Source organism: Panicum virgatum, chromosome 6N (assembly GCF_016808335.1).
Source record: "Panicum virgatum strain AP13 chromosome 6N, P.virgatum_v5, whole genome shotgun sequence".
Taxonomy (NCBI): Eukaryota; Viridiplantae; Streptophyta; class Magnoliopsida; order Poales; family Poaceae; genus Panicum; species Panicum virgatum.
In genome coordinates this window covers 26,541,182-26,561,699 of record NC_053150.1, presented here as the reverse complement: position 1 = coordinate 26,561,699, position 20,518 = coordinate 26,541,182, and the positions used below count along the sequence as shown (strand labels likewise).

At 52.4% G+C, this 20,518-nt stretch overlaps 1 long non-coding RNA gene across 1 annotated transcript; it reads right to left on the bottom strand.

The window, feature by feature from the left end:
* Positions 1-18,555: 18,555 nt before the first annotated feature.
* LOC120679336 lies at positions 18,556-20,256 on the bottom strand. The gene is made up of 2 exons (XR_005677142.1): positions 18,968-20,256; positions 18,556-18,874 (listed from the first exon to the last, which is right to left on the bottom strand). It is a non-coding gene; the product is annotated as an uncharacterized LOC120679336 (long non-coding RNA).
* Positions 20,257-20,518: the final 262 nt, after the last annotated feature.

The following is a 20,518-nucleotide window of genomic DNA, read 5'->3' as shown; positions in this document are numbered from 1 at the left end:
CAGCGGAGCGGGGTCGACGTCGTGGTCCGGCGGCGGCGGTGGCGTGGATCTCGCGGTCCAGAAGTTGGGGTGGTCCTCCGGGCTTCTGGATCCCGAGGTTCGAAGCGTGGAGGTTCTGCGGAGGTACATCGGGGATCAGGGGGGCCAGAGCGTCACCGGAGGCGAGCTATTGCTCGGAGGCGGCCTCACCTGCGGCGACGGGTTTCGGGTGCGATTCCGGCGTTGCAGGGGTCGGAGCAGAGGAAGACCGGCTTGGGAAGCTTCTTGGCGTCACGATAGATCTTCTGCGGGGGTTCGCAGGGGCTGGGATGCAGCTTGGTGGTGGATTCATGGCGGCGCAGAGCCCGGCGCGGCGGAGCTCGGCGAGACGGGGCAGAGCTGGGTTCTAGCGGCGGTTGTGAGGCGAGGTGGGGAGCAGGGGGTCCGCGGAGGGGGCCATTTAAGGCGGGGCAGTGATCCTGGGCAGGCGTGCCCAAGGAAGGTTGCGCGCGGGGATCACGGGGGATTGGCGATGGCTGTTGCAACGGCGCGGTTGAGGTGGAGAAGACGGGGCCGACAAGCGGGCCCCGCTGGTCAGCGGCGCAGGGAGGGACGCGGGCGTTGGGCAGGCTGGCAGGTGGGGCCGGGTTGCAGCGGCTCGGGGGGGAAAACACGGGGTGCGGCTCGCGGTTGAGTCTCTGGCGCGTGGGCCGCGGTCACGCGTGGAGAGGGAGGAGCGGGTCACGCGGGAGGTGGACCGGGCGCGTGGGCCGCGCAGCGGTCTGCAGAGCGTGTGCTCGCGCGGGGAGACTGGTGAGCGGGCCCGGGTTGCAGGTAGGCCGAAGGGGGAGAGTGCTGCGCGCTGGCGTGCGGGTGGGAGCGGAGCGGGGGCGTTGGGCCGGGCTGCAACAGAAAGATGGAGTAGCTGGGCCCGCGTGGAAGCGTTCTGGGCCGGCCAAGGAAAGGATGAGGAGGCCGGGTTGGGCTGCTAGTTGGATTTTGGGTTGGTTGGGGTTTTCTGTTTTCTCCTTCTCTTTTCTATTTCTAAGTCAAACAAAGTTTGAATTCAAATACAATTTGAATTCAAACCACACTCAATTAATTAAAAACTATGCACCAGTATGAATGCAACACCAAAATTTAAACCTATGATAAAATTTTAATTACTTATAGAACAAAAATTTAGATTAAATGCAAGTCTAACACAATAAACCTTAGAAATTTAAATAAAGCCAATTAAATTTATTATTAAAAACTGGAATTTAAATTAGGGTGTTACACGCCAAGAGCAGCTTCCGTCTCGGTGTCCTGCGGGCCCTCGCCGTGGCCTCGACACACTACCTCATGGATCTCCAGAGGGTGTCGTCGGGGTACGTCGTTCCCGATCACGCCGATGCGGACGCCGCGTCGGCCATTATGGACGAAGCTGACGCAGCCGCAGAGGAGTTCGCCACCGTCCTCGCTGAGAAGCTCGAAGCAGACATCCCTCCCATCGCCGAATTCGATGCCCCTGAAGATCCGCAAGGGGGGATGGTAGTCTGTAGGAAAACTGGGCCTCGAATCCCATGTAATAGATTAGTGTTTATCATAGTCGCGCTTTGTAATCACACCTTATGAATATAAGAGATTTATTTTCGTTAAATTGACTGCGCGGCCCATCGAGGCCTTGTGCGTTTGAGCCTATGTTTCTTTACTTTATTTCTGTGTTCTTGTATGCGACTTAGATAAACGTTTGTGAGGAATTTCGCGTTCATAAGCAACGTAGGCGTAGGGTGGTGAGGGGGGTGCCGTATCCCGGAGGCGTAGGCGGCCCCACGACTCGGCCGGCCCCGTACCGTAGTTGCTTACGCCTCGCGTCTGTTTTTTCCAAGGATACGAGAAGCTTAGACACGAGACAGAAATATTTCGAAAAACATTGGCGACTTTTTGGGGACGTTCGGGGGTTCCCCCCGTAGTAGCCCCCGAGGGAGGCTCGGCTTTGCCGAGGGTAAAGCCGAGCGTACCTCAGTGTTAGTGCGCATCTGAGCCCAAGAGGGTCCGGAAGGTTCCAAAAAATAAACAAGTAACATGTACTTCTTTATTATTTCGGGAAAACTAAACTACTAGTATGAACGATGTACAAATAGCTTGGAATGCTAAGGATAGAAGTGACATAGCTGTTGTATGTTCCAAGCGTTGGTGAGGACTTCACCGTTTTCGTTCGCCAGCTTGTACGTGCCGGGTTTGAGCACCTCGGCGATTACGTACGGTCCTTCCCATGGTAGTGAGAGCTTGTGACGGCCCCTGTTGTCCTGTCGAAGCCTCAGCACCAAGTCCCCTTCATTGAGGTCTCGGTGCCGGACCCTCTGCACTTGATACCTTCGTAGGGACTGCTGGTAGTGCACGGAGTGCAGGAGTGCCACGTCTCGAGCCTCGTCCACTTGGTCCAGCGAGTCTTCGCGAGCTCACTGGTTTTGTTGCTCTTGGTATGCCTTGAGCCTTGGAGATCCGTATTCCAAGTCAGTGGGGTGTATGGCCTCGGCGCCATAGACGAGGAAGAACGGGGAAAAGCCCGTGGCTCTGCTTGGGGTCGTCCTTAGGCTCCAAATGACCGGGGGTAGCTCCGTGAGCCACCTCCGGCCAAATTTGTTCAGCTTGTTGAAAATTAGTGGCTTTAGTCCGTGGAGGATCATGCCGTTGGCACGCTCCACTTGCCCGTTCGTCTATGGGTGCACCACAGCTGACCAGTCCACACGTATGTGGAAACTATCGCAGAACGCCAAGAACTTCTTGCCTGTGAACTGGGTGCCGTTGTCGGTGATAATCGAGTTCGGGACCCCGAACTTGAAGACGATGTTGGTGAAGAATAGAACTGCTTGCTCGGATTTGATCTTGCCGATGGGTCGAGCCTCGATCCACTTGGAGAATTTGTCGACTGCCACCAGCAAGTGGGTGAAGCCCCCGTGCGCCTTCTGCAGTAGACCGACGAGGTCCAGTCCCCACACGGCAAACGGCCATGTGATGGGGATGGTCTGTAGAGCATGGGCCGGGAGGTGTATCTTTCGAGCGTAGAACTGGCAACCCTCGTAGGTCTGCATGACGTCAGTGGCGTCGGCGACTGCGGTGGGCCAATAGAAACCTTGCCGAAATGCGTTACCCACGAGGGTGCGCGGTGCAGCGTGATGGCCGCAGATGCCGGCGTGCATGTCGCGGATCAGCTCCTTGCCCTCGGGGAAGGGGATGCATCGCTAAATGACGCCCGAGAGACTGCGCTTGTATAGCACGTTGTCGATTAGAACGAAGGACTTGGCCCGCCGAGCGAGGCGCCGCGCCTGGGCGCGGTTCGAGGGTAGGATCCCTCGAATCATCTAGTCGAGGTACTGGACGCGCCAATCTTGCGAAGTGGGGGCCTCGTCAACTTCAATTGCCTCGGCCTCGTCCGCGGAGGTGGTCCCGAAGTCAATGTCCATGGGCTCGACCTCGTCCGCTAGGGGGTTCCCACCGGGGGACCCGGTGGACGAGGGGCCCGGCTCCGGCGGATCCTTGAATTCGGCGGAGGGCTTGGTGATGTCGCGGGCGAAGATATTCGGATGGACGGTGGTCCGCCCCGAAGCAATCTTGGCGAGTTCGTCGGCGTCCTCGTTGTACTTGCGTGGGACATGATTGAGCTCATGGCTGTTGAATTTGTCTTCGAGGCGGCGCACTGCATTGCAGTACGCCTCCATCTTTGGGTCGTGACAGCTAGGCTCCTTCATGACTTGATCGACGACGAGTTGAGAGTCACTGCGCACATCGAGGCGCTTGACGCCGAGCTCGATGGCGATGTGGAGGCCACTGAGGAGGGCCTCGTACTCCACCATGTTGGTCGAAGCGGGGAAATGCAAGCGTATTATGTACCGCATGTGTTCTCCGAGGGGTGAAATGAAGAGGAGGCCGGCACCGGCGCCGGTTTTCATCACCGACCCGTCGAAGTACATAGTCCAGCATTCGCCTTTGATTTGCGGTGGGGGCAGCTGAATGTCCGTCCATTCAGCCACAAAGTCGGCTAAGATTTGGGACTTGATCGCTTTGCGGGGGGCGTAGGTAAGAGTTTCTCCCATCAGCTCCACGGACCATTTGGCAATCCTACCGTCGGCTTCTCAGTTGCGGACTATCTCTCCCAAAGGGAAAGACGAGACCACGGTGACGGGATGGGCCTCGAAGTAGTGGCGCAGCTTGCACCGGGCCAAAACCACTGCGTAGAGCAGCTTCTGAATCTGAAGATAGCGTGTCTTAGTTTCAGACAACACCTCGCTGATGTAGTACACCGGCCGTTGGACGGGCAGAGCATGGCCCTTCTCCTGTCTTTCGACCACGATCACCGCACTGACCACTTGGGTCATCGCAGCTACATATAGATAGAGGGGCTCACCATCCATGGGTGGCGTGAGAATGGGGGCGCGAGTGAGCGACACCTTCAGCCTTTTGAGGGCTTCTTGGGCTTCGGGGGTCCACGTGAAGCGTTCAGTTTTCCTCAAGAGTCGATACAGGGGTAAGCCTTTCTCGCCGAGACGCGAGACGAACCGGCTAAGGGACGCTAGGCATCCCATGACCCTCTGTACCCCCTTTAGGTCTCGGATCGGTCCCATCCGAGTGATGGCCGAGACTTTTTTCAGGGTTGGGCTCAATGCCCCGCTGGGAGACAATGAAACCCAAGAGCATGCCTCGAGGCACCCCGAACACGCACTTCTCGGGGTTGAGTGTTACCCCCTTGATCCATAGGCAATCGAATGCGATCCGGAGATCGGTAACTAGGTCGTCCGCCTTCCTGGATTTTACAACAATATTGTCGACATATGCCTCTACGCTGCACCCGAGATGGTCTCCGAAAACGTGGAGCATACACCGCTGGTATGTGGCTCCGGCGTTTCTGAGGCCAAAGGGCATCGTAACGTAGCAGTACATGCCGAAAGGCGTGATAAAAGAAGTCGCGATCTGGTCGGACTCTTTCATCTTGATTTGGTGGTAACCGGAGTAAGCATCAAGAAAGGATAAAAGTTCACACCCCGCAGTAGATTCTACAATCTGATCAATTTGTGGCAAAGGAAAGGGAACCTTCGGACATGTCTTATTTAAACTAGTGTAATCTACACACATCCTCCAGTTTCCACTCTTTTTCTTCACTAATACTAGATTAGCTAGCCACTCGGGATGGAATACCTCTTTGATGAATCCGGCCGCCAGAAGTTTCTGCAACTCCTCGCTGATCGCCCGGCGCTTGAGCTCGTCGACGCGTTGCAGGCGCTGCTTCACCGGCTTGGAGTTGGGTCGGACATCAAGGGAGTGCTCGGCGACCTCCCTCGGTATGCCAGGCATTTCCGAGGGGCTCCACACGAAGATATCAGCGTTGGCGCGGAGAAAATCGACGAGCACCACTTCCTATTTGCCGTCGAGGGTGGCGCTGATCTGCAACGCCTTGTCGTTAGGGTGGCTCGGGTCAAGGGGCACCTTCTTGATACCCTCGGCGGGTTCGAAGCTCCCGGCGTGTCGGTGCATAGAGTCCAAGGCCTCGCTCGCCATTTTGTCGAGGGTGGCTGCGAGGGCCTCGTCCTCCGCTTGAGCCTCCGCGCACTCAACACACTCGACGTCGCACTCGTAGGCATTCTCGAACGAAGAGCCGTTGGTGATAACACCTTTTGGACCCGACATCTTGAGCTTGAGATAGGTGTAGTTGGGGACGGCCATGAACATGGCGTAGCAAGGACGGACAAGGATGACATAATAGGATCCTCGAAACCCCACCACCTCAAAAGTGAGTACCTCCTTGCGGAAGTTAGCTGCCGTGCCAAAGCAGACAGGCAGATCGATCTGGTCGAGGGGTTGGACTCGCTTCCCCGGCGCAACGCCATGGAATGGCGACTTGCTGGGGCGAAGCTTGTCCAGTCCGATCCCCATGAGCACCATGGAGAAGCGTGTGTTGCCGATGATGGGATCGACAACAAGCGGATACCATCCCGGATGCGGGACGTAGTCGGGGTGGTCCTCGCGGCCAAAGGAAATGGTGTCCTTCGACCAGTCAAGGTAGGATGGCGTGGCTTGGGTGATGGAGAAAACATCCCGGCGCTTGCGCTTGCGTTGCTGAGAAGTCATGTTCGTCGTGGCTCCTCCAAAGATGAAGGGGGCGTTCTCCACTGGGGGGAACTCGTCATCTCCATCTTTGTCGCCCGCATCCTTCTTCTTGTCTTCGTCGCGATGCGCGACGTGGTTGTAATACTTCTAGAGCATTTCGCACTGCTCGAGGGTATGATTGACCGGACCCTTGTGGTAAGGGCACGGCTTCTTGAGCATATCGTCGAATTGGCCACCACTGCCTCAAGGGGGGCCTCGAGGTCCTTTGCGATCCGGGGTGGCAGCGAAGGCCTCCTCGGAGTCCTCTGCCTGCCCCGGCCCGTGCTGGTTCGGTGGGACTGGCTTCTTTCCCTTCCTCCCCCGCTTCTGTTTCTTGGCGGGGGCGTTGGGCTTGACATTGCTGCACTCCGCGGCCGTATCGTCCTTGCGCTTGCTCGATTTGTCGTCGAAGATGGCACCAACAGCCTCCTCGCCAGCGGCGTAGTTGGTGGCAGCGTCGAACAGCTCGTTGGTGTTGGTTGGGCGGCTTCTCGCAAGCTCATGCACCAGGTTCCTGCACGTCGTACCCTCGAGGAAAGCGTTGATGACCTCGACGTGGGTGACACTGGGGAGCTCGGTGCACTGCTTGGAGAAGCATTGCACGTAGTCGTGCAGGGACTCGCGGGGCTTCTGGTGACACCCTTTGAGGTCCCAAGAGTTCCCAGGGCACACGTACATGCCCTGGAAATTGCCCACGAAGATCTGGACCAAATCGGCCCAGTTGTGGATCTGATCCGCAGGCAAATGCTCGAGCCACGTTCGTGTGGCATCAGCAAGGTGAAGGGGAAGGTTGCGGATGATGACCACATCCTCCGTCGCACCGCCTAGCTGGCACGCTAGGTAGTAGTCATTGAGTGTGACATCCCGGCCTACAGATAGTACAGAAGGATTTGAGAATCTCTCAGATGAGGCAGAAGGGTTATTCTATAGTTCTCTTTTTCGGGTTTATGTGACATCTATCTAGAGTTAGCAGCAGTGATGCATGGGCAGTGTTGTCTAAATAAGATAGAACCTTACATAGTGGGGCTTTTTCTCTCTTCTTGACCTTACCTGTGTTTCCTTTTATCCCAGCTCAGATGTCGGCAAAACAAAAAGACCTTGAAGTCAGCGCAATGGGTGATGGTGAGAAAGCTTGTCCGTGTTGCCAATTCTATGGTGTTCACTGTCGTCAAATTCGTGCGACTGAAGATGCAGCCACAACAAGGAGGAACCAGAGGTTGTTCTCCGGTACAAAGAGGAAGAGGTCTCATCAAGAGCAGCTAGCAGAGGATTCCCTTTTCCTTGACAGTCCATCGGTCGAAGAGCTACAGACCATCCAGAAGAGAAAGGCTCCTAAGTGCTCTAGAGATACACAGGTCGAGAATCAAGCTCTCCATGATTATGTTAATGGGTTGACTATCACTATGAATGTGATTCAGCCACGCGGTCGCGAGGAGTCCAAAAAGCAAGCAGAAGAAATAATGCAAGATGTGATGATAAGTTCGCAGGGAGGTCAACCAAGTAGCGCCATTCACCACCACCGCATGTGCTACCAATGTGGGCAAAAAGGTCATTATGCCAAAAGTTGTCCACAGAAGCGCCTTCCACCGGCTCCACGGCAGGTAGGACAACAGGGGCACCCAACCCAACCCAAGGCACCACGACAGGGGAAGGTGAACCATGTGACGGCCGAGTCAGCGGCCGAGTCTCCGAACGTGGTTATTGGTACTTCCATGGTCAACTCATATCCAGCTACGGTGCTGTTCGATACTGGTGCTACGCATTCCTTTATTGCACAGTCTTTTGTCGAGCATCATGGTATTCGTACTAACACATTAAAGAAGTGCATGTTAGTATCTTCACCTGTAGGACAATTGAGGTCTCATGTCTCCTGCCCCAGAGTCAGTGTTTCCATAGGGAGAGTAAAGTTCAGTACAAATCTGATGGTGATAGACACCAAGGGTATTGATGTGATTCTGGGAATGGATACCCTTGCCAAGTGGGGGGTCAGAATTGATTGTGCTCGGCGGTCTGTTCACTTGTTAGCATATAATGGCCAAGAGGTGACAGTCAGTGCTACAGAGCCTTCTGGTTTTCTTCATCAGATGGAGGCTAGACCCATGGATGGTATTCGCGTGGTATCTGAATTCCCGGATGTCTTTTCGGAGGACTTGCCAGAAGAAGGAAGAGGAGTTGATGAAGACCTATCCTGATCTCTTTGCTAGCCAGCCCAGAATCTCGGGACGAGATTCCTGTAAGGGGGTAGGATTTGTAACACCCTAATTTAATTTCCTATTTAATAATAAATTTAATTGGCTTTATTTAATTTTCTAAGGTTTATTATGTTTAGTCTTGCATTTAATCTAATTTTGTTTCACAAGTAATTTAAAAAAAAAATTCTTAGGTTCAATTTGTTTGTGCATTCATGCTGGTGCATGGTTTTCATTTTGTCCGAGTGCTAGGGTTTTGAATTCAAATCTGAATTTGAGTTCAAATAGTTTTGACTTGAGAGGAAAAAGAAAAGAGGAGAGAAACCAGAAAAAAAAAGAAAGAAGAAAACTCAGCCCAGCTCCTTCCCTCAGCCCAGCGCCCGGTCCGCTTCCCACTTTCCCGCTCCGCTCGGCCCAGCCCCGTCTCAGCGTCCGCTCGGCCCACTCCGCCTGTCAGCCCTTCCAGCGCACGCGGCCTAGCTCGCCCACCTCCGCCCGGCCTGCTCCCGCACCCCGCGCAACGCACTCTCTGCGCGCGCTTGTCCCTCCGACCGCAGACCCAACTATCAGCCAGTGCCCCACGCGGTCCCCCCGCATCAGCCTCTCTTTCCTCGCTCGCCCGCGCGCGCGTTAGCCCCGCTGCCATGTGGCCCCCACATGTCAGCACCCTTTCACCCCGCGCCGCTCGCGCAGCCTCCGGCCCAGCCCACAGAGGCCAGCGTCTCCTCTCTCTGGCAGCCTGGCCCCGCGTGTCAGCGCCCTCTTCCCCCTTCCCTTCTTCCCCGAGCAACCGACGCCGCGATCACCAGCGAGGATGCTAAGATCCTTTCCCTACAATCACAGCGCCGCAATCACCGCCCCATCTTCTTTAAACCTCCCCACGAGACCCCTGCACCCGCACCTCGCTCCCTTTCGCAGCTCCGAACCGAACCCGACCGCAGCGCCGTGCTCCGCCGCCCTGCGCCACCGTAGGCCTGCAGCTGCGCTACACCCCCACCCCACAGAACCTCGCCGTGGCTCTGTTGTGCGCTCAGGAGCAGCATTGCAGCCGTTGTTTTCGACCACGACCCCAACAGCGTCGGGAATCGTACGGCGTGCAGCTCAAGTGAGTTCCAACTGCCATGTCGATTCCGCACCCCCGGAGCACCTCGGATCCCCCTGACCCCCTGTTCGCCTCCGCAGCCCGACTACGCACCTGTGCGCGGGATCAGGACGCCGGGAGCCGCACCCCAACGGCCGCTCCACGGGATTCGCCACACCCTCCGCCGCCGTGCTTCCCGCCGACCCCTCTGCGCCGCGTCTCCGCCCGACTCAAGCCACGGTGAGATTCGCTTCGCCTCCCTCTCGCTCGTAGGGTGGATGTAGTCCGCTCTCGTCCACCCCAGAGACTAAAACACCGGCGCTGCGTAGCGCCACCGCGTGCAGGGGCCGCTCCGCCATGGCGCGCGCCGCTTCGCTTCCTGCAGAACCGCGTAGATGCCCTAGGTAGTTTAATAGTGCCGTGCGAAGCCTCTAGAGCCAAGCCGCGCAGGATTTCGTGCCCGGACAGCCAAGTTTGGCCAAGTCTGGTGAGCCCTAGCCGTGCGCTGCCGCGGAATAGCTCGCCGGCGAAAGCGCATCCGCCGCCCGTGCGCTCAGCCATCCTGGGCCGCCCGATCCGAGACCAATGCGTAGGATTAGATCATGCGTAACATTTTGTTCCGAGCCGCACAATCGCAATCCAACAGTCGAGATGCGAAGATACCGCTTCAGCTCGGCTCTTTTGCTAAAGAGCCCCCCAACTTCCTTGAAATAAACCCGCCGTCCTAGCCTGTACAAAAATAATTCCAACCAAGCCCAGTTTTTAGCACTTAGACCCCTGACCTTTTTAGATTTCGAACCCGCAGTCCAGACCCTGCGTTTTTGCGTTCTAGCCCTTAGAACTAAGGTTTAATTACATTTTAGTCTAGATTTTGCGTTTTAGCTCCGTTTTAGGCGTTCTTTATATCCACGGGATCATTGTAACGTGTAGAATAGTTTTAGACTAGTTTAGTGTGCTGTTTCTGTGTATTGATGTACTGTTTCTTAGTTTTTGCTAGTGTTTGATTGTATGCTTATTGTTGTGCCTTGTTTTGGCCATGTGTTCGTGAGTAGACGCTGATCCATCTGAGGAGCCCCAGTACCAGTACCAGGAGCCATCTTTTGAGCAGTTTGAGCAGCAGGAACAGTTTGAGGAAGGCAAGTATAACATTAACAACCTATCACTTTTAAATACATTTTCATACTGCATTCTAATATTGTATGCCTATAAGGACTTTCCTAGCCACTTCATATCCTTTATATATATCCCTTGGGTTGCATTTTGGTTAGTTGTGCTAGGTGCCGCGCTATAACACACTTGGTCCTTTTTAATTAATTTGATTAATGGTATATGCAACTTAATTCTGAGAGTGGCCCTCTGTGTGGCTTGAGTGGCTCACATCTCATTAAAATTGGTTTTGTTAGAAACATGGTTTAGGGGGCCAGCACGGTGCTTACTGCCTGGTTGGCCACTCTCCATAAGGACTGGTTCATAGAGCGACAACCTGGGACAACAGCGCTACCACAAGACTGGAATGGGACGGTCTTGGCTTACTAATTAGGTCATTTTGGTTCGGGAGTAACTTACCGATGGGGCAAGAGGGGAGTTGAGCTTCAATGGTGCCCAGGCTACGAGGCTTGGTCTACGTACCCCTCGAGGTGGGTACCATCGTTGCATTGCCTGAATCCTTAGCGGTTACACCTTACCAACGTGTCCTTTGTAACGGCCTCGTAGTGAGTTTGCTAGTCATCTCACCTAAGAAAGTGTGATGAACAACTAGCGTAGCTCACGACTTGTGGGTAAAGATGTGCAACCTCTGCAGAGTGTAAAACTGGTATACTAGCCGTGCTCATGGCCATGAGCGGCCCAGATCCTCCTTTTGATTAGTGGGGTTATCTCCTTCCGACGAGGGGGGGTGCCTCTCGGGGTTACCTTGGTGGTTTTGGTTTGGTTCTCAGTAGTATCATAATTAATTTTGATTAATTATTATGTAATTGGGTTTATTGTAATTCATTAACTTGTAGTAATTAGCTTTAATAAATTTTGCCAAGACTTAAAAGCTAATGCAGTCAATCAGCCAACCTAGAGCCTCATAGTTTGTGTTATCCTTGTTGAGTACAAGTTGTGTACTCACTCTTGCCTACTCTACTCTTTTTCCTCTTGGGGATACTCTTCTGCTACTCAGTTCCTGCCGACGCGAGGGAGTTCGCTCAGCGCTACCAGGACTACGAGGACTTCTAGGCGTTCGTCTCCCAGTCGACGTCCCTGTGGCGCTCTGCTCAGCTTCGGAGAGTTTTATCGTATTTGTACTTCGCTTCCACTGTATCAGACATTTTATCATTAATGCAATAAGTAACAATTGTATTCGCTTTATTATATCTTTTTACGTGATATGTGCTGTGATATACTGTTCATTCTGTTGTATATACGTGTGACATGATCCTGGCACGTATATGATTGCTCGGTTTATGTCCTTTTATAAACCGGGTGTTACATTGAGCCAGACTGCAGGGTCGGTCTCGCCCGAGTACTTGACGAGGGTGTTGGGTTGTCGAAAGCGCGGGGGAAAAGCAGCAGTTCGAATCTCCCGACTGAATACCCGGGTGCCCGGAGGCTCCGGTGACTCACCCCTGTCGTGCTCGGGGTCGAAGCTTCCACCCCGTCGAGGGGTGTACCTCCTGTCGTCGATGATGTTGTGGGCGTCGCCATCACCGACATGCCCGCGCATGTCACGGATTCGCTCCCTTACGGGAACTCTGCCGACGCGCTCGTGCACCGAGGGTGCCTTCTCACCGGACGCTACAGCTGCCTTGCCCTTCCCTGCTGGTGGTGTGTGCACAGAAACCTCACGGTCCTGGTGCGCAGTCCCATCAGCCTGCTCCGGGGCCTTCGAGCGCATACGAGACGCAGAACTCTCGGCCTGCTGCACGGCAGCTTGCTCGATGAGCTCCTGTGCCTCACGGCGCAGGTTGCGGCCCGAATGCGTCGATGGCTTGGGCATAGCTTGGAGTAGATAGGCCGCAGCGACAAGTTTTTCGCCGGCCGTCTTTAGTTCTGGAGATTTGTCAACGTTGTCGTCGGCCAGGATGCGTTCCCGGGCAGCACGTCCCGCCGCCTGGGCATGTGCACCACGCGTGGTTCGCTGCTGCTCGAGTGCAGCGTGCAGCTCCTGGGTTTGCCGACGCTGCTCGTCGAGCTTGGCTTGAAGCTCCTTGAGTTGTGCCAGCTGGGCTTGTCGCGCCGCCAAGCTTGATGAGGAAGGGGCTGCAGGCGGGTCCACCAGTTGGTTCGCCTGCGCGTCCGCCCCGCCATCCCCGTCGTTGCTCGGGGCGATGTCGTCTTGCCCGTCCGCGAGCTGGACCATGAAGCACTCCTGGGAAGGATCGAAATCTCCCTCGCTGGAGTCTTCGCAGCAGGTGAGGCAGTAAGCCATCACCAGCTGGAACGAGCGAAGAGTGTCGGGGTCACAGACCCCAGAGAAGTCCTCGGCCTCCTCGGCCGCGAAGTTGTTCATGAAGAAGTTGATGTCGTCGGCGATCGAGCTCGCCGTCTTTGGGTAGGATTCGTCGGGAGACGACGCGATGAGGTTGCGGATCGACAGAAGATGATGACCCGGCAGATCCTCATACTCGGTGAAGTTAGTGCCGATTGAAGAGGCGAAGGTGCGAGCGGCAATGTTGCACATCCCGAAGGGGAAGGGCGAAGGCGAGGTCGACCTCCCCCTGGGAGACACTGGCGCCGCGGCAGGTGATGGTGCCGGTGCAGATGATGCCGAGGCACGTGATGACAAAACGGTGGCCCCGTTGGCCATGATGCTGAGTTGCGACATGCCAGTCTCGACCCACGTGGGGGAGCTGTGGCGTGCCGCGCGACGCCGCTCCCCGCGTGCTTGTCGCGAACGCTGACCCGAGCGCCTGTTGTGCCGGGCTGGTGAAGTCGGGGTGATGGGGTTGTGTCTGGGCGAGAGGAGCCGCATGAGGTAACCGTTGCCGGTCGCTCTGAACTCGAGACTCCCGAACCAGATCACGAATCCCTCCGGGAGCGGATCCGAAACACCCATAGGGTATGGGTTGGATCTGCCCGCCATCACTGGAGATCAAATGGGAACAAGAGAGAAAAATGTTACGCAGCCTTCCCCTACCTGACGCGCCATCTGTCGGTGTCCCGACCCGGGGGCCCGGATCCCAACAAGTAAATGCTGCGTGTTTCCTCGTTCCAGATGATGATGCAAGAGACAACGTAGTAACGCACGATTTATCCTGTTTCCGGCTGCGGGGCCCTACGTCCAGCAAAGGGGGTGTGCGAAGGCGCTGTATTATCTTGCACCCGATGTGCTTGTAGTAGGGGGTACAAGCGAGGCGAGAGAGGGAGGAAGGCTCCCAAGTCTCTGCTAGAAGACGAGTTGAATGTGGCGAATAGGAATGCCAGAGCGTAAGTGATGATGGATCACATCGGGAGGCCGCTGAGCGTCTTTTTGTGCGTCCTCATAGAGAGAGAGAGAGCCACCAGCCCGGCTAAAGGAAGCCCGCCTCCTCCTTTTATAGTTACAAGGAGGGGCGGTGCACATGAGTGGGGGTGTGAAAGTCGTCGCTTTCCCCTGAATCGCAGGGGTACAGTGGTCGGACACTGTAGGAAGTACACTGTGGGAAGGCGGCGTGCGTCGCAGTCGTCCTAGATATCGTCCTTGGTCTTGCGAAGATCGCGCCGGTCGTCCTGCCAGCCCCTGCAGGCGGCGTGGTTGTCGTTAGTGCATGGTCCTCTATATACGGCGCAGTGGCGTTCAGTGGGCCCTGCGGACTAGGGTCCTGCATGCACCAGCGGTAGTGGTAGCGCGCGACGGCCCCGGACCCCCTGGTCGGAGTGCGGGCGTGCACACTAGGAGGTCCGGGGGACACATGGAGGTCCCGGACTCCTAAAGGGGGGAGGTCTGGGACTCCGTCCGTGTGTGCTGAGCGCCCCTCTCGGAGGGACACGTGACGTCACCGGACCCCTTCCCCAGTGGGAGGCGGATCCGGACGGTCGGTGTAGGCAGAAAAGTAACGGGAGCAGTGTCGGGCCTGTCTTGTCCCGCATCGCAGGTCCCATAGTGCTGCTACAGCATCCGAGATGGCGGAGCGGTGATCGGAGTCAGCGGATGGGACCCCGGTCACATCCACTGTGAGAATGGCGGCCTGACGCCGCCTGTCCTGGGTGCCGTGGCGGAGTGGCTGGCCTTTAATGTCTTCGTACGACGGGCGGGTGAGCGGCAGGGCCATTTGTCCCTTATGCCGAGAGATGGCCTCGAGCGAGGCGGAGATGAGTTACTCCCTCGAGGGTAGGTTTTGCCCGCTCGAGGGTTGGTGCGCTACCCTCGAGCGAGGCAGAGATGTTTTGCCCGCTCGAGGGTTGGTGCGCTACCCTCGAGCGAGTCGGAGATGTGGGGCGCAGTCGAGGGGTCTCGACGGGGACCCTCGAGCGAGGCGGAGATCTTCCCGCGAGTTCGAGGGGGATGAGAATGGGCCGCACACTGGGCTTCTTTGAGTCCTTTGCTTTCTTCCAGGTTGGAAGGAGGCCGTGGGCCTTCGTGGGCCCAGTTGCCTTAACAGGTGTTTGCGTTTTTAAAGCGGTCTTAGTACCCCGATTAGGGTGTCCCTAATCGTGGTACCCGACACTTCCCTTCTTCTTCTTCTTTTGTTCCAAGTACTTCTTGCAGTTCCTAGACCAATGTCTGTTTTCATGACAGTGGAAGCATTCATCCTCAGAAGTAGGGCCAGATTTGGCCTTAGGTGCTGGCTTTAGCTTAGAGCCCGAGGACTCACCACCGGAACTCTTTTCCTTGCCTTTACCTTTGGGATTAGGAGGCATCCAACGCTTCCTCTTTTTGTTCCCCTTCTGAATCATCATCACATGATTGGGATTCTTCTTAATGCTCTCCTCTGCTGTCTTTAGCATCCCATGCAACTCACTCAATGTTTTATCCAAGCCATTCATCTGAAAGTTCATGATAAAAGGCTCATAGCTCGCCGGGAGCGACTGGAGAATAACATCAGTAGCCAAATCTTGATGAAGTTCAGAACCAAGTCTGTCCAAAGTCTCAATGTAACCAATCATTTTGATCACAGGAGGACTGACTGGGCTACCTTCTGGCAGCTTGCACGCAAACAAGGACTTTGAGATATTGAACCTCTCAGTCCTGGCTTGGTTATGAAACATCCCACACAGCCCCTCGATCATGGTGTGAGCATCCGCATGCTCATACTGCTTCTGCAGATCAGGGGACATGGTGGCGAGCATCAGACAGCTGACATCAAGTGAGTCATTGCAGTGCTTCTCATAAGCTCTGCGATCAGCAGCAGTTGCATTATCAGGGAGATCATCAGGATATGGCTGCTCAAGAACATACTCCTTTTTCTCTTGTCTGAGAACAATTCTCAGGTTGCGGTACCAATCAATAAAGTTTGTTCCATTCAACTTTTCTTTCTCAAGAACAGAACGCAAATTGAAAGCGGAATTGTTACTGGCAGACATGATCTACAACATTAAAGTAAAGCAAGATTTCAGCACTAAGTTTATGTAAAGACTTTCATTAACTGATTTAACAAAAGACAACCTACTATATCAAAGTCATCTTCCCTCTAATGACATATAGTGGTTCAAGATCCATAATCACTAAAATTCTAGTGAGCTTTAGCATCACGGCTAGAAAAGTAGTGATACAGGTAAGTAACAAATTACTAATCACATCTCTATGCGACTCTTGTTTGTTGGGTGGCATCCAATGCCCCGGCCCCAACCCTATGCCTTAAAGCCAAAAACTGTTTTGATAGCTTTGCTGAGTAAACCAATACTATGCTTGTGAATGTCCGACATCCACCCTATACAAAAGTGATAGCTGAGGGTACTCTACTTTGGTAAACCTACCACACAACGATCAAAATTTATAGGTGCAGCTATTGGTAAAAGGCATCAAAAATTCAACCTTTTCTGAGGGAAGCTATTCTATCATGATTAAAGCATCCACCATATGTAAAAGCATGAAAGAATAGTATGACAGGAAAATAAACATCACAGGTATATAATCATATTATATTGTGAATAGTATGGCCTCTTGCATCACAATGGGCTCCATCGCCATGGCTCCAAGGTGACCTCCATTGCCATCCGTCCTGTCTTGTGGTGATCATCATCGCCATCATGATTGAAGCCTCCATGAAAAGATACTAAGCTACTACATCTAATAGCTAGTGAAATAATTACATGAGGATACAAACATCACAAGTCGACACGCAGGTCGTTATACAATAATGGTGCAACCTCAACCCGGTTGTGTTAACTTGCGACACGCAGGCCGCACAAATCATCACATACATCATCATATGACATTGAGGCCATACCATTCACATCACACCCTACAAAAACAAGTTAGGCGTACGACGTGTTCTACCAAAGTAGCGCTTAGGAAGCCGCTACAGCGAGAAAGCAACAGCTGTCCCGCGAATACTATTGCCTCTTGATCTTGCTGACTGCCTCCTCAAGTTTTGCTTCCAATTCGGTCTCCCCAATCGACATGGATGCCAGAATTAGCTGCTGCAGAACCTCTTCCAGCCTCCATATGGCCCTGATCAACTCAGGAAAATTAATACTAGCTAATAGACTTATGACATGCCAAAAATGCTTGATAATGCTCATGTACTAAATTTCGGACACAAGAACAAAGCTAAAGTGGTTGCTTGTGTACCCAGTAGGAAAAGATTCGGCCAGGAGACGTTAAGTGATAACACCCAATGCGTGTTCAATGGTGCTAGCTACAGAAAGGAAAAAAAACAAAGCTTCAAGCACCAAAACAACTCTTCTGATTTCTCTAATATAGCATATTACTAGTTGATGTCTTTTTTGCATCACTAATTTAATTTATTTTTAGATTCCATAAACCATGTTAATCTAGCATCACCATTCCATCGGTGCAATCATGCTAGCACTGTATAGATGGATTCAATATTAACAGTAATGTCATCCAAATTAAACAAAGCAACATAGATTATTGGATGCCATCTCACCTGCAAGGTATCATAAGAAAACCATTTAAAGTGTAACAATCAGGAACGTTAATTATGTAGTATGAGTTACTATGCATATATATATATATATATATATATATATATATATATATATATATATATATATATATATATATATATATATATATATCAAAGATGCAGGCAGGAACAATTTGAACCGGGCACCAAGGTGGTACAACAGAAACCAAAAGTTTCCAAATTATTGTAGAAAAAAATTAAACCTAATGTCTAAGAAATTATTGCAATTGGACTAGCTAGGATGTATATGTAGGTAAACGGGTAGGCTATGCTAGTATCACTACCGCATATACCCAAGATGCTTGCGAGTAGAAGATCATAGATCGTTACCACTAGACGCGCAGCGCAGCGGAAGAAGTCGCGCGTCGATGTAGAGGAAGTAGTCAATCACGTCCCACGAACCGAGCTCCTCCTACTTGATCCCAGCAGCCGATTAGCGCAGCAGTCGCAGCAGCGCCTCCACGGAGTCCACACGTATGGGGATGAAACACCTGGCGTCGGTGTGCTAGCACCGCACGCACGGCATGGGCGGCGGCCGAGAGAGAGGAGGGGTGGCGGCTAGGAGGTGGCGCAGCTCACCGGGTATCGCCCCCCTAGCCCCTCCCTCGTATATATAGGGCGTACTAATGGGCTTCTATCTCATAGGCCCATTAGTAACCATAATCCCTCTTGGATCAATATCCTTTTGGGCCTTTAAACCGTATTGTGATGATGGGCTCTTGGGCATATCACCAACAATCTCCCACTTGCACTAGAGACAATCATACAGGCAAGCTTTCCAACATTCCAAACCCCTTAAGTGTGTGACCCATTAGTTTCATGTGTAGGTGGTCGTGATCGGAAATCATTTCCGAATCACAAGTCAATAGCGGCACCTAGCAGGGCATAGTGACTCACAAATACACATAAAGATCAGATCGGCCGAACCTTAGATATACTCATACACCGATCCCTTTACCACACGATACTAGTCAAGCTCAAAGCGAGATGCGTGCCACCTTTGTGATAGCTCGACCATTCTCTCGATCTAATAGTGGATTCTATTCATAACTAACCTTTAGTATACAGGTCTAAGAAAACATAAATGCATATCTAGGTTGATTGACTTGCAGAATCACTGAAAATCTAGCTCTAATCAGTTAATTGAGACCCAGAAACAGAGCTTACTCATTCCAGCTCTAATGACACAGGTCATAAACATGAATCCCATCATCTAGATCATAATAAAAGCTTTGGCACCAACACATGGTGCAAATTCTCAAGATACCAACACATAACACAGAAGCTTGTCGAGGAAATCTATGGCCTACAAATAAACATTGAAATCAAGCTAGAGCCGAGAACTATCCTAGTGTAGTAAATTTCAAATGCAAGAGCCATTAGACCACATCTCAGGAGATACTAGATGTTGGTTATCTGCATTAACAAACTTCGACCATGGTTTCCTGCTATGCATGCATCCAAAAAAGGATGTAAATGTACTTCACATAAACAATTATCTTGCATCAAAGGCCTGGTGAGCCATTGGTATATTGTACCTTCCAACAAGGGCTCCAAGCTGATGGTCAAGCTCAATTATGTACTTGTTCAAATAAGCATTCAGCCCATTCTGTTCCAAGTACCTGACAATAAAGGAATGTGACAATAATTAATGCTGATGCTTCAAAAAGTTCTGCAGATATAGCAGCAGTAATGGTCTCATGACAGAATATATCAGCGGATATGAACAAACGTATCAACAAGTAAATGTGCCGGCATGGACTAAAAGTAAACAACTAATTAATTTCCAGAGTATAAGTTCACTCAAAAACGAATAGTCCAAACTGTTGTTTCTGAATGCAATGGGACTAACAGTGACAGATAAAACGATGTTACTGGATAGATCACATGGGAAACATAAGCAACATATATAGTAGAAAGATTAATAAGAACCTAACTCAAATTTAGAATGAAGGGATATATTTTTTAGAAAGAGTTTAAGATCGCAAATGGAAATTAGGAGCTGAACGAGTGGATATGATTACCCCATATGCAGGGACATGTTTCTGCCAATGTGAAATTAAATTCCACGATAGCATAATAAATTGCAAGAACAGAATGAACACCGCAATACCATAGCCCTAATCGACCACACAAATCCTTCTCCTGCATCCCAAAACTTTCTTCACCTATAGTAAGTAATTTGCAGCCTTGCAGCAGGGAAGGAATAGTATCATAGCACGGAAGTCGGAAGGAACAAAAAGAAATGAATTCACTCATATCTAAGCATGAGCAGAGATATCTACTGGAAAACGCAACATGAAAATTAATCAATCCAAACCAAGAACCCCTACTGCTCAACCACGATATACCTTATGGATGCGGATCCTTAAGTCTAAAGCACATACACTAGCCAGTATGTCTCTCCTCTCCCTTACCACTGTCGCTGCTCCGATGCGCCTCTACAGAGTCGCACAGTTGGATGAGGCGCCAAGGTGGCATCGCCGGCACGGCAGTGGAGAAAAACAAGGAACTAGGTGTCCAAGAGTGGTCCGCTGACATGGGCGAGATCAAACACGGGTACGATAATGACGGACACCGGCAAATCCAACACTAGATGCTCAGATTGGGAGATTATGCTCACAATTAATCAACAGATCAGCTCCTTCTATTTTCGGAGAGGGTCTCTGACCGCAAGCCACAAAGAAACATTAGGATTGGAAATCCATTTGTCACTCGTAGGATCAAAGAATTCCTCTCTGCAATTACCTTTGATCGATGCTTCCTTCAATTCCAAAGTCTGGAACAATGGGTTCTGATGCAATTAACCTAGATCTAGCTGGCCTGACGGCGGTGCCGGCAGGAGAAAATGGAGGCAGTGCTAATGACGCCACAATCCCCTCGCCGCCGCAGTCTAGGGCTCGAGGCGGAGTTGGGTGACTAGCTATAAAAAATATGTGCAAACAACTGAACCATCAGGGGCAGGATCTACCTGACGAGTGCCAGACTGCCCATGGCTGGGGCAGCAGGTGGAGTCTGTGTAGATGAGATCCGTGCGTTGCTTCTGTGGGTCCAGTGCAAGCAACCGGAGATGCAGCGCGTGGTGAGGA